Source organism: Piliocolobus tephrosceles, chromosome 8 (genome assembly GCF_002776525.5).
Source record: "Piliocolobus tephrosceles isolate RC106 chromosome 8, ASM277652v3, whole genome shotgun sequence".
NCBI classification, from domain to species: Eukaryota; Metazoa; Chordata; class Mammalia; order Primates; family Cercopithecidae; genus Piliocolobus; species Piliocolobus tephrosceles.
The window spans coordinates 7,813,715-7,826,539 of record NC_045441.1 but is presented as its reverse complement, the minus strand read 5'-3'; positions in this window follow the sequence as shown (position 1 = coordinate 7,826,539).

Genomic DNA, 12,825 nt, shown 5'->3' with positions numbered 1-12,825 from the left:
TCAGGTGATCCGCCTGCCTCGGCCTCCCAAAGTGCTGGGATTACAGGTGTGAGCCACCACGCCCGGCCTCTTTAACTTCTTTATACAATATTTTGTTTTCAGCAGACAACTGGCAAGTCTTGCACCTCTTGGTTAGCTTTATTCTTTTAGATGCTATTATAAACATAATTACTTTCTTAAGTTCTTTTGTGGATATTCATTGCTAGTATATAGAAACATAACTGCATTTGTGTGTCAATCTATCTCGTACCCCAAAACTGCAAAAATTCGCTTCCTAGCTCTAGTGGCTTTCTTGTGAATTCTTCTTCGCAATTTTCTCTCTGTAGGAGATAGCTTTACCTGCTCCTTCCAACTCGGATGCCTTTTATTTCTTATCTATTAGCTCTGGCTTATACTTTTCCAGTACAATGTTGAAAAACTGGTAAAAACGGGAATATTTTTCTTGTTCCTGATCGCAGGGGTAATGTTTATAGTAAATGCCCTTCTGTATCAGTTGAGATGTACATGATTTTTCCCCTCTGTTCTATTAATGTGATGTGTTAACACTGATTTTCTTATGTTGGGCCACCCTTCCCTTCCTGGGATAAATTCCACTTGGTTTTGTTGAATAATCCTTTTAATATGGTCTTGGGGCCGGGCGTTGTGGCTCACGCCTGTAACCCCAGCACTTTGGGAGGCTGAGGCGGGTGGATCATGAGGTCAGGAGTTCAAGACCAGCCTGGCCAACACAGTGAAACCTTGTCTGTACTAAAAACACAAAAATTAGCCGGGTGTGGTGGCACACGCCTGTAGTCCCAGCTACTCAGGAGGCTGAGGCAGGAGAATTGCTTGAACCTGGGAGGTGGAGTTTGCAGTGTGCTGAGACTGCAGCATTGCACTCCAGCCTGGGTGACAGAGCAAGACTCCGTCTCCGAAAAGAAAAAAAGCTGTTGGATTCAATTTGCTAATATTTTGTTGAGGATTTTTACATCTATATTCATAACGGATATTGGTCTATAGTTTTCTTGTAGTGTTTTTCTCTGGCTTTGAAATCACAGTAATGTTAGCCTCATAGAATAAGTTAGGAAGCATTCTTTCCTTTTCAACTATTTGAAGGAGTTTGAGAAAGCCTGGCATTAATTCTTCTTTAAATGTTTGATAGAATTCACCAGCGAAGCCATCTGGTCTTGAGCTTTTCTTTGTTGGGACGTTTTTGATTTTTGATTCGATCTTCTTACTAGTTGTCAGTCTATTCATATTTTCTGTTTCTTCATGATTTGGTCTTGGTAGGTTGTAGAGTTCTAGGAAATCCATTTCATCTAGGTTATTCAATGTGTTGGCATACAGTCGTTCATAATACTCGTATAATCCTTTATAGTTCTGTAAAACTGGTAATAATGTCCCCTCTTTTCTTTTAGTTGATTCTTCCTTCTTGAGACGGAGTCTCGCTCTGTCGCCCGGGCTGGAGTGCAGTGGCCGGATCTCAGCTCACTGCAAGCTCCGCCTCCCGGGTTTACGCCATTCTCCTGCCTCAGCCTCCCAAGTAGCTGGGACTACAGGTGCCCGCCACCTCGCCTGGCTAGTTTTTTGTATTTTTTAGTAGAGACGGGGTTTCACCGTGTTAGCCAGGATGGTCTCGATCTCCTGACCTCGTGATCCGCCCGTCTCGGCCTCCCAAAGTGCTGGGATTACAGGCTTGAGCCACCGCGCCCGGCGATTCTTCCGTCTTAATCATCTAAAGTTTTGTCAATCTTGTTGATCTCTTTGAAGAACCAACTCTTAGCTTCACTGATTTTTCTCATTTGTCTTTTATTTCCTCTGCTATAATATTTATTTTCTTACTTCTGTTAGCTTTGGGTTTAGTTTGTTCTTTGTTCTTTTTGTTTTTTTAGTTTTTTTGGGGGGGGGTTTAGTTTGTTCTTTGGGTTTAGTTTGTTCCTTAAGGTATAATGTACGTTGTCCATTTTTAACCTTCTTTTTAATATAAAGATTTACAGCTATAAGTTTCCTTGGTCATGGTGAATAATCCTTAGCACTGCTTTCGCTGCATTCTGTAAGTTTTGGTACGTTGTATTTTGTCTCAAGATATTTTCTAATTTCCCTTGTGATTTATTCTTTGACCCATTGGTTGTTTGAAAGCATCTTGTTTCATTTCCACATATTTATGAATTTCCCAGTTTCCTTCTGTTACTGATTTTTAGCTTCATTCTGTTGTGGTCAGAGAAAATACTTTGTGTGACTTCAGTCTTCTTAAATTTATTGAGACTTGTTTTATGACCTCTCTGGAGATAGTATATTCTGGAGAATGTTCCATGTGCATTTGAGAAGAATGTGAATTTTGTTGTTGTTGGGTGGAGTGTTTTGTGTATGTTTGTTAGGTCCAGTTGGTCTATAGTGTTGTTCAAGTCCTACATTTCCTTATTGATCCTCTGTCTAGTTGTTCTATTAATAATTTATTGAAAGTGGGGTACTGGGCTGGGCGCAGTGGCTCATGCCTGTAATCCCAGCACTTTGGGAGGCTGAGGCAGGCGTTCACTTGAGGTCAGGAGTTCGAGACCAGCGAAACCCCGTCTCTAATAAAAATACAAAAATTAGCTGAGTGTGGTGGCACATGCCTGCAATCCTAGCTACTCTGGAGGCTGAGGCAGGAGAATCACTTGAACCTGGGAGGCAGAGGTTGTAGTGAGCTGAGATGGCACCACTGCACTCCAGCCTGGGTGACAGAGCAAGACTCCATCTCAAAAAAAAAAAAAAAAAAAAGTGGGGTATTGAAGCTTCCTACTATTATAATGGAGCTATTTCACCCTCACCTTTGCTGTGAGTCTCTCTGGGTTTATCCTAGTTGAAATTTGTCGAGGTTCCTAAATTTGTACGTCCATTTGTTTCTTCCAATTTGGGAAAGTTTTGTCCATTACTTTTTCAAATAAGCTCTGTCTGTCCTCTTCCTGTCTCTCTTCTCTTTCTGGAACTTCCTAAACTGGACACCTTGATGTGTCCTAAAAATCCTTTGGGCTCTCTTTTTTTTTTTTTTTTTTTTTGCTCCTCCAATTCAGTGATTTCAAATGATGCATTTTCTAAGGTCTCTGATTCTTTTGCCTGTTTGAGTCTGCTGTTGAACCACTGTATTGAATACTTCAATTCATTTATTGTATTTTTTCAGCGCCAGAATTTGGTTTAAATAATTTCTGTTTTTGGTTGATATTCTCGTTTTGTTCATACATCACTATCCTGATCTCCCTTAGGCCTTTCTCATGTTCTCCCATAGATCTCTGAGCATATTCAAGACAACTGTTTTAAAGTCTTTTCTAACAAGTCTGATGCCTTGGTTTCTTCAGGGATGGTTTCTAGAGATATATTTTGTTCCTTTGAATGGGACACGTTTTCCTGTTTCTTGTGTGTGTGTGTTTTTTTTTTTTTTAAACTGGGCATTCACAAAAGCAGTCATCTCTTCCAGTCTTTGAAGAGTGGTGGGGAAAAGCTTCATTTATTCAGTGCGTGTCCATATTCTTTTTTTTTTTTTTTTTTTTGAGATAGAGTCTGCCTCTGTCACCCAGGCTGGAGTGCAGTGGCCGGATCTCAGCTCGCTGCAAGCTCTGCCTCCCGGGTTTACGCCATTCTCCTGCCTCAGCCTCCTGAGTAGCTGGGACTACAGGCGCCCGCCACCTCGCCCGGCTAGTTTTTTGTATTTTTTTTTAGTAGAGACGGGGGTTTCACCGTGTTAGCCAGGATGGTCTCGATCTCCTGACCTCGTGATCTGCCCGTCTCGGCCTCCCAAACTGCTGGGATTACAGGCTTGAACCACCATGCCCGGCCCAGAAGGCATATCCTAATACCTGGTATCAGCTTGAGGTGACAGCTTAAGGTCATCTCAGATCTTTTAGGGGCCTCTGTGTTACGTGGCTGTTTTAAAAGTCTTAATTTCTCAAAGGGTCTTAACCCAGCTGCTTCTTAGGAACAAGATGTCCTCTTATATTTTCTTTTCCATAATCTCTTGCCCCAGGTATCCACTGTGGTCCCCCTGGCGGCTTTTACATGTCGTGCCTGCCACTGCCTCCCATGGCTCTTGCCGGCCTGAGATCTGAACTGGGCCGCCTTCCCTACTTCACCTCTGGGTCAGATGACATAGAAACCAGCCCTTCGGGGCAGCCCAAAGATAGCCGAACACTGCACATCAGTTCTGCTCTGCTCCTTCCAGTGCAAGGGGAAGACACTGGAAACTGGGCTGCCTGCTCCGAAACACACAGTCGTGTGCCGGGGAGGGATGGGGGAAGAGCAAATACAAATGACGTAAAAACTATTTTGAATGTGGCTTTTTCTTGACTGGGTGTTCACCTGGTTGCTATAGACCTTGGGTTGGTTTCTAGAGCTCCTAGTGCCTAGTGAGTGCCCAGTTGTTTTTTTTTTTTTTTTTTTTTTTTTTGAGGCAGAGTCTCCCTCTGTCACCCGGACTGGAGTGCAGTGGCCGGATCTCAGCTCACTGCAAGCTCCGCCTCCCGGGTTTACGCCATTCTCCTGCCTCAGCCTCCCGAGTAGCTGGGACTACAGGCGCCTGCCACCTCGCCCGGCTAGTTTTTGTATTTTTAGTAGAGACGGGGTTTCACCGTGTTAGCCAGGATGGTCTCGATCTCCTGACCTCGTGATCCGCCCATCTCGGCCTCCCAAAGTGGTGGGATTACAGGCTTGAGCCACCGTGCCCGGCTGTTTTTTTTTTTTTTTTTTTTTCCCCCCTCAGTGTTTCCTCGGGGAAGTGTGGGCCTGGAGCTTGGTCTGCCATCTCCAATCTCTCTTGATTGGAGAATTCAATCCATTTTACACTGAAAGTACTTACTGATAAGAAGGGAGTTACTTCTGCCATTTAAACTTTTTTTTTTTTTTGGTTCCTCATTTCCTCCATTAGTGCCTTCTGTGTTTGGTTCATTTTTTACAGTGACATGGGGATTACACTTGACATCCTAACATTACCACAACCTAAACTGAATTTATATCGACCTAATTTGAGGAACATACAAAACTCTGCTCCTGTACTGCTCTGTCTCCCTTACTGTTATCGACATCACAAATTACATCCTTATACATTGTGCACCCAGTATTAGCAGTTGTTAATGGATCTTTTTAATCATGTAGAGAATAAAAAGTAGAGTTACAAACCGTCATTAGAATATACTAGATTTTGTAATTGTCCATGTATTTACCTTCACTGGAGATCTCTAGTTCTTCTTACAACTTCAAGTTGTAAGATGCTTAGTGTTCTTTTAAAGAAGTTTACTGTTCAGTGTTTCAACCTGAAAGACTCCTTCTAGCATTTCTTGCAAAGAATGATAATGAACTCCCTCAGCTTTTATCTGGGAAAGTATTAATTTCTTCCTTATTTCTGAAGGACAGTTGTTAGATATAGAATTCTAACAGATTTTCTTTCTTTCAGCAGTTTTAATATATAAGCCCATTCCCTTCTGATTCCCAAAGTTTCCGATGAAAAATATGCTGATAATCTCTTGTATGTGATAAATTACTTCTCTCTTGCTGCTTTCAAGGTTTTCTTTTGTCTTCAATGAAGTGTCTTGGTGTGTGTTTCCTTGAGCTTATCCTATCCGGATTTTGTTACACTTCTTGGGTTTGTAGATACACGTCTTTTTATCAAATATGAGCAGTTTTCTGTTGAACTTTCTTTAAATACACTTTCTGCCCTTGCCTCTCTACTTCTGGTCTTATTTATGGCGTTCTATAGGTAGGTTCCTTAGGTTTTCATTTACTTTTCTTCATTTTTTTTTCTTTTGATTCCTCAGATTCAATAATTATTTTATTTTATTTTTTTTTGAGACAGAGTCTCGCTCTGTCACCCAGGCTGGAGTGCAGTGGCCGGATCTCAGCTCACTGCAAGCTCCGCCTCCCGGGTTTACGCCATTCTCCTGCCTCAGCCTCCCCAGTAGCTGGGACTACAGGCGCCCACCACCTCGCCCGGCTAGTTTTTTGTATTTTTTAGTAGAGACGGGGTTTCACCGTGTTAGCCAGGATGGTCTCGATCTCCTGACCTCGTGATCCGCCCGTCTCGGCCTCCCAAAGTGCTGGGATTACAGGCTTGAGCCACCGCGCCTGGCCAGATTCAATAATTTTAATTGCCCTATCTTCAAGTTCATTGAATGGTTCTTCTACCTGCTTAAATATTTCGAACCCTTTAGGGAATTTTTCATTTCAGTTATTGTACTTTTTAGTTCCAGAATTTGTTTCCTTTTTAAAATTTCTATTTCTTTTATGATATTCTCATTTTGTTCATATACTGTTCTCCTGTCTTTGTTTTCCTTTAGCTCCTTCAGCATCTTTCAAACAGTTGTTTTAAAGTTATTGTCTAGTAAGTCTGCTGTCAGAGCTTCCGATGGTTTCTGTTGATTTGTTTCTTTGAACGTGCCTTACTTTTCTATTTCTTTGAGAGTCTTGTGATTGTTTCTTGTTGAAAACTAGACATTTGAATCTTACAACTCTAGAAATCAGATTCTCCTTTTTTCCCCCCCAGCATTTACTCTTGTCTCCCCACACCAACTGTTGAGGGTATCTCTGGATCAGCTTGATGTAAAAGCTTAAAAAGTCTTCCCAGGTCTCTTCTGAGCCTGCATATTTCTCTAGGTATGTGGAGTGGCTTTCTAAATTGCCCTGTATACATGTTTATTTCACAGTTGATTTGAATGCTCTGCTCAGGGACTCCCAAGGCTGCGATCAAGGTGTCAGCCAGACTGTATTCTCATCTCTTGGCTCCACCAAGGAGAATCTTCTTGCAGGCTCCTCCAGGCTGTTGGCAGAATTTATTTTCATGTGGCTTTGTGACTGAGGGACCTGGCATCTTACTGGCTGTTGGCAGGAGGCCCAAGTAAGTTGTCCACACACGTGCTTTTCAATATCCTAATCCTTAAGTCTGGCACCCCAAATGGAAAAACAGGTAAGAAGAAAAACAATAGCTCAGGCTATTCCCTTAAATCCCTTGGAAGCCACTTCAGCCAGTGGGGAATGCAACAATGGCTGCCCACCTCTACGTCTGCACTTCTGCAATCAAAACACTGAACCTTGGTATGTGGAGGCCAAGATCCTTTCTTTCCACCCCGTCTCCAGGAAGTCATGCCAGGAACATGGCCATGGCTACCTATCACAAGACTCAGGCTGGGGAGACGCTAATATCCTAAAGGCTGAAATTGACCAAAATTAACTGCAACTTACCAGCCAAGATTTTCCCTGGGAGTTGCAGGCATTCAAATTAGACTCCACAGTTCCAAAACAGTTACCTCAGACAGATTCCGCCACTCCAATTTTTGTCTCGGTGCGAAGAGACATTCCTTCCTCTTCTGTCCCCTTGCTGGATGTCACTCTTATATCTGTTTTTATTATTTCCCACCCTGGCACAGTCACTAGAACGCAGTGTGTGTCTGTGAGCTCAGCCAGCAGACACAGTCCTGCGCTCTGACGTCTGTGAGAGGAGGCAGCACTCTAACTTAGGGAAGGCGTGTCTGGCTTGCTGGGGCATTTTCTACTGTCAAAAGTCGGAATCTTTTCAGGTTTTGATCTCAGTGTTATCACTAGGTAGTTGGGGCTTTAAACAAGTTGGCAAACCTATCTGCGTGCCCACATCTACCGTGTCTACTATCTTGATCACTTTTCTTTTTTTTTTTTTGTGACCAAGTTTTGCTCTTGTCGCCCAGGCTGGAGTGCAAATGATGTAGTCTTGGCTCACTGCAACCTCTGCCTCTCACATTCAATCCATTCTCCTGCTTCAGCCTCCCGAGTAGCTGGGCGCCTGCCACAACTCTTGGCTAATTTTTGTATTTTTAGTAGAGGGGGTTTTCACCATGTTGGCCAGGATGGTCTCGAACTCCTGACCTCAGGTGATCTGCCCGCCTTGGCCTCTGAAAGTGCTGGGATTACAGGCGTGGGCCACCGCGCCCAGCCAAAGAATTTTTAAAAACATGCTCTTGGGAAACTTTCTCGTTTGTTCCTTCATCTTCCCTTCTACCACCATCAGCACTGCAGCTCCCTCAGGCAGCTATAGCATCCTTGTCTTCTGGATTTTACCTGATGATCGTATACAGATACATGTGTGTACGTATTTTTTGTGTGTACCGATTTTTTTCCCATGTCTGTGCTCTCAAGAGGCAGGATGAGTTTGTTGAGAGCAGAACTAGGATGCAGGATCAAGTACTGGCTTTATAACATGACCTTGAATATTACCCTGATACCAACGCCAGGCACCAAGAGAAAACCACGAACTAACAGCCCCGATGAATACTGATGCAGAGATGTTCAACAAAATACCAGCAAACCAAATCCAACAGCTTATTAAAAGGACTACATACCATGATACATTGGGATAGATTCCTGGGATGTGCAAGGATGAGTCAACAAATGAACAGGATAAAGAGGAAAAACCACAAAATCATTTTAACTGATTCAGAAAAGCATTTGACAAGATCTATCACTTTTTTCAGATAAAAACTTCCAGCAAACTAGGAATAGAAGGAAAACACCTCAATATAATAAAGGCCATTATGCAAAACCCACAGCTAAGATCACATTCAATGGTGAAAGACTGATAGGGCTTCCTCTAAGATAAGGAATGAGACAAAGGTGACTTTTTTTTTTTTTTTTTTTTTTTTTTTTTTGCCACTTATACTCAACACAGAACAATTAGGCAAAAGGGGAAAAAAAATCCAAATTGGAAAGGAAGAGGTAAAATTATCTGTTTACACATGACATGATTATAGAAAAGTCTAAAGAAAACAAACTATTAGAATAAACATATTCAGCAAAATTGTAGGATACAAAAATCAACATACAAAAATCAGCTGTGTTTCTATACACTAAGAATAAATAATCCAAAGAGGAACTTAAGAAAACAATTCCATTTACAGTGGCATTACAAAGAATAAACAGGTACACAGTGAACCAATGAAGTCAAATACTTGTATACTAGAAACCATAAATCACTGATTAAAGAAATTATAGAAGACAAGCTGCGCGTGGAAGCTCACGCCTGTAATCCCAGCACTTGGGGAGGCAAAGGCGGGTAGATCACGAGGTCAGGAGATCGAGACCATCCTGGCTAACACAGTGAAACCCCGTCTCTACTAAAAATATAAAAAATTAGCTGGACGTGGTGGCGGACGCCTGTAGTCCCAGTTACTTGGGAGGCTGAGGCAGGAGAATGGCGTGAACCTGGGAGGCGGAGCTTGTAGTGAGCAGAGATCACGCCACTGCACTCCAGCCCGGGGGACAGAGTGAGACTCCACCTCAAAAAAAAAAAAATTATAGAAGACAAATAAATAGACATTCCAAGCTTATGGAATAAAAGATATAATATTGTATTTTATATTTTTTATTTTTTTTAAGATGTTCTCCTGTCCAGGCTGGAGTGCAGTGCTACAATCATAGCTCACTGCAGCCTCCAACTTCTGGGCTCAAGTGATCCTCCTGGCTCAGCCTACCATGTAGCCGTGACTACAAGCACACACCAACACACCCAGCTAATTTTTTATATTTTTTTTTGCAGAGATGAGGTCTCGCTGTGTTGCCCAGGCTGGTCTCAAGCTCCTGGCCTCGAGCAATCCTCCTGCCTCGGCCTCCCAAAAGTGCTGAGATTATAGGTGTGAGCCAACACACCTGGCCAAAATATTAAGATGTCATTACTACTCAAAGTGATCTACAGATGTAATACAATCACTATCAAAATCCCAACATTGGACCAGGTGCAGTGGCTCAGGCCTATAATCCCAGCACTTTGGGAGGCTGAGGCGGATGGATCACCTGAGGTCAGGAGTTCGAGACCAGCTTGGCCAACATGGTGAAACCCCATCTCTACTAAAAATACAAAAATTAGCTGGGCATGGTGGCACATGCCTGTAATCCCAGCTACTTGGGAGGCTGAGGCAGGAGAATTGCTTGAACCCCGGAGGTAGAGGTTGCACTGAGCCGAGATGGTGCCACTGCACTCTAACCTGGGCAACAGAGCAAGACTCCATCTCAAAAACAAAACAAAACAAAACAAAACAAAATCCCAACATTTTAGCAGAAACAGAAAAATACATCCTCAAATTTGTATGAAATTGCAGGGGACCCCAAATCCAAAACAATCTTGAAAAAGAAGCACAAACTCACAGAATTTACACTTCCTGGTTTCAAATCTTACTAAAAAGCTACAGTAAGCAAAACACTGTAGTGGTGGCATAAAGACAGACACGGAGACCAACTAAACAGAAGAGACAGCCCGGAAATCAGCTCTCCACACTCTATGCATCAACTGAGTTTTGGGTGCCAAGACCCTTTCCAACAGGATCGTCTTCTCAACAAAATTACATTGGGAAAACCGGATATCCACAAGCAAAAGAACTCAGCTGGGCCCTTAGCTTATAGCATATACACAAAGTACCTTCCAAGTGGACCAGAGATCTAAAGTGAGTGTGAAAACTATAAAACTCAGAAGACCTCATAGGGAAAAAGCTTCATGAGATTAGCTTTGGCAATGGTTTTTTTGATATACATGAAAGGCACAGGCAACAAAAGGAAAAACAAATTGAACTGCATCAAAATTAAAAACTTTTGTGCATCAAATGACACTATCAACAGAGTGAAAAGGCAACTCACACGATATGAGAAATTATTTGTCAACCATCTATGTCCAAGGGATTCCCATCCAGATGATATAAAGAACTGTAACTCAACAACAAAAACAACTCAATTGAAAAACGGGTAAAGGACTAGAATTGACGCATCTCCAAAGAAGATATACGACTGGCTCACAAGCCTATGAAAAGTTGCTCAACTTCCCTCATCACCAGGGAAATGCAAGTCAAAACCACAGTGAAGCACCACTCCATGCCCATTGGGATGGACGTCATAAAAAACAAAAACAAAAAAACAGAACATCACAAGTGCTGGCAAGAACGTGAAGACATAGAAAACCTTACCTCTTGCTGGTGGGAACATAAAATGATACAGCTGCTATGGAAAACAGCATGGCACTTCCTCAAATAATTAAAGATAGAATTCCTATATGATCCAGCAAGTCTACTTCTGGGTAGATAACCAAAGAACTAAAAGTAGGAAATTGAACACATATCTGTATGCCTATGTTCCTAGGAGCATTATTCATAGTGGACAAAAGAGAGAGACGCCAAGTACCCATCAGCAGATAAATGAATGGACAAAATGTCTACACAGGCAACGAAACGCAATTCAGCCTTAAAAAAGGAGAGTCTGACACGCTGCAGCATGGATGAACATTGAGGTCATTATGCTAAGCGAAATAAAACAGTCACAAAAGGCCAGGTGCCTTTTGGTGCCAGGCACCAGGGCTGATGTCTATAAGCCCAGCACTTTGGGAGGCCAAAGTAGGTGGATCGCCTGAGGTCAGGAGTTCAAGACCAGCCTGGCCAACATGGTGAAACCCCATCTCTACTAAAAATACAAAAATTAGCTGGGTGTGGTAGCAGGTGCCTGTAATCCCAGCTACTCAGGAGGCTGAGGCAGGAGAATTGCTTGAACCTGGGAAGCGGAGGTTGCAGTGAGCTGAGTTCGTGCCACTGCACTCCAGCCTGGGCGACAAGAGCAAAACTACGTCTCAAAACCAAAACAAACAAAAACCAGTCAGAAAAGGACAAACATTGCATGATTCTACTTTTAAGAGGTCCTTAGAGTCATCAAATTCACAGAGATAGAAAGTAGAATGGTAGTTGGCAGGGGCCGGTGGGAGGGCTGATGGGGAGTGAGTGTTTAATGAGGACAGATTTTTCCAGATAACAAGATGTAAAAGTTCTGGAGGTGGATGCTGGTGACTGCTATACAACGACGAAGGTACATAATGCCACTCAACTGTGCACTTACGATTCATCAAAATGGTAAATTTGATGTTACACATATCTTACCACAAGAATAAAAAGAAGTCTAGTCCTAGCACTTACCTTGAAATGGTGTTTGGAGAAAAAGGGCATATTGTCTGCGTGGTCTGGACCCTCCTCACTCTGGAGCCGGCAGCCTCCCGGGCGCAGCTCCCAGCAATGCTGCGCTGGGGTGGACAAAGCTGAGGTTCATGGTCACTGAGCTGCTGCCTGAAGGGCTCCAGACTCCAGGTCCTTGATCTTCCCACATGGTGCTCACGAGATGCTGGACTTTCACCGGGGAGGTGCTGTCTCCTGCCTTGGCCATTCCAAGGTCGGTCCTCCCAACAACCAGGGGAACGGTGTGGGCGAGCCTGGCAGTGGGCCGGGCCTCCTCCTCACCAATAGCACCAGCTCCAGACTCCTGTTCTCCAGTGTGAAAGACAAATGTCCCCCAACCCTAACGCCACCCACACATCTGCACAGACTCCAGGCTTCATGGAGTGCAAGACGACTCGCACAGTGGCCTAGGCCTTGTCACACGCAGTGAGGACGATCGGAGGAGCATGGTCCCCGCTCAGGCCTGACGCCAGCAGGACACCCACCAGCTGCCAGATGAGCACGCAATCACTCCTCATTTGCAAAGCACTGCTCCCATCTTTCCAGGACCCAAGACACCGTCTCACAGAGACAGCTCTCTGCAAGGAACTGGGAAGTAACTTGAGTCCAGTCAGACTGGCAAAAACCAGCCCCTCGGCCTTGACCTGTGGCCCAGGAGCAGCACGGGGGCTTCGAAACAGGCTGGACGGGCTTCCCTCCCAGTTTCTCCACAACTGCTCCAGGCCTTGGACAAGCTTCTCACCTTCTCTGAGCTGGAAACCCCCACTCTATAAAGTGGGGAAGTGCTGGGCTGAGGGCTGCAGCCCGGCACAGAGACCTTGATGACAGCTGCCAGTACCACCCACTGCAAACCAGCCTGCACCCAGGCCATACCCCA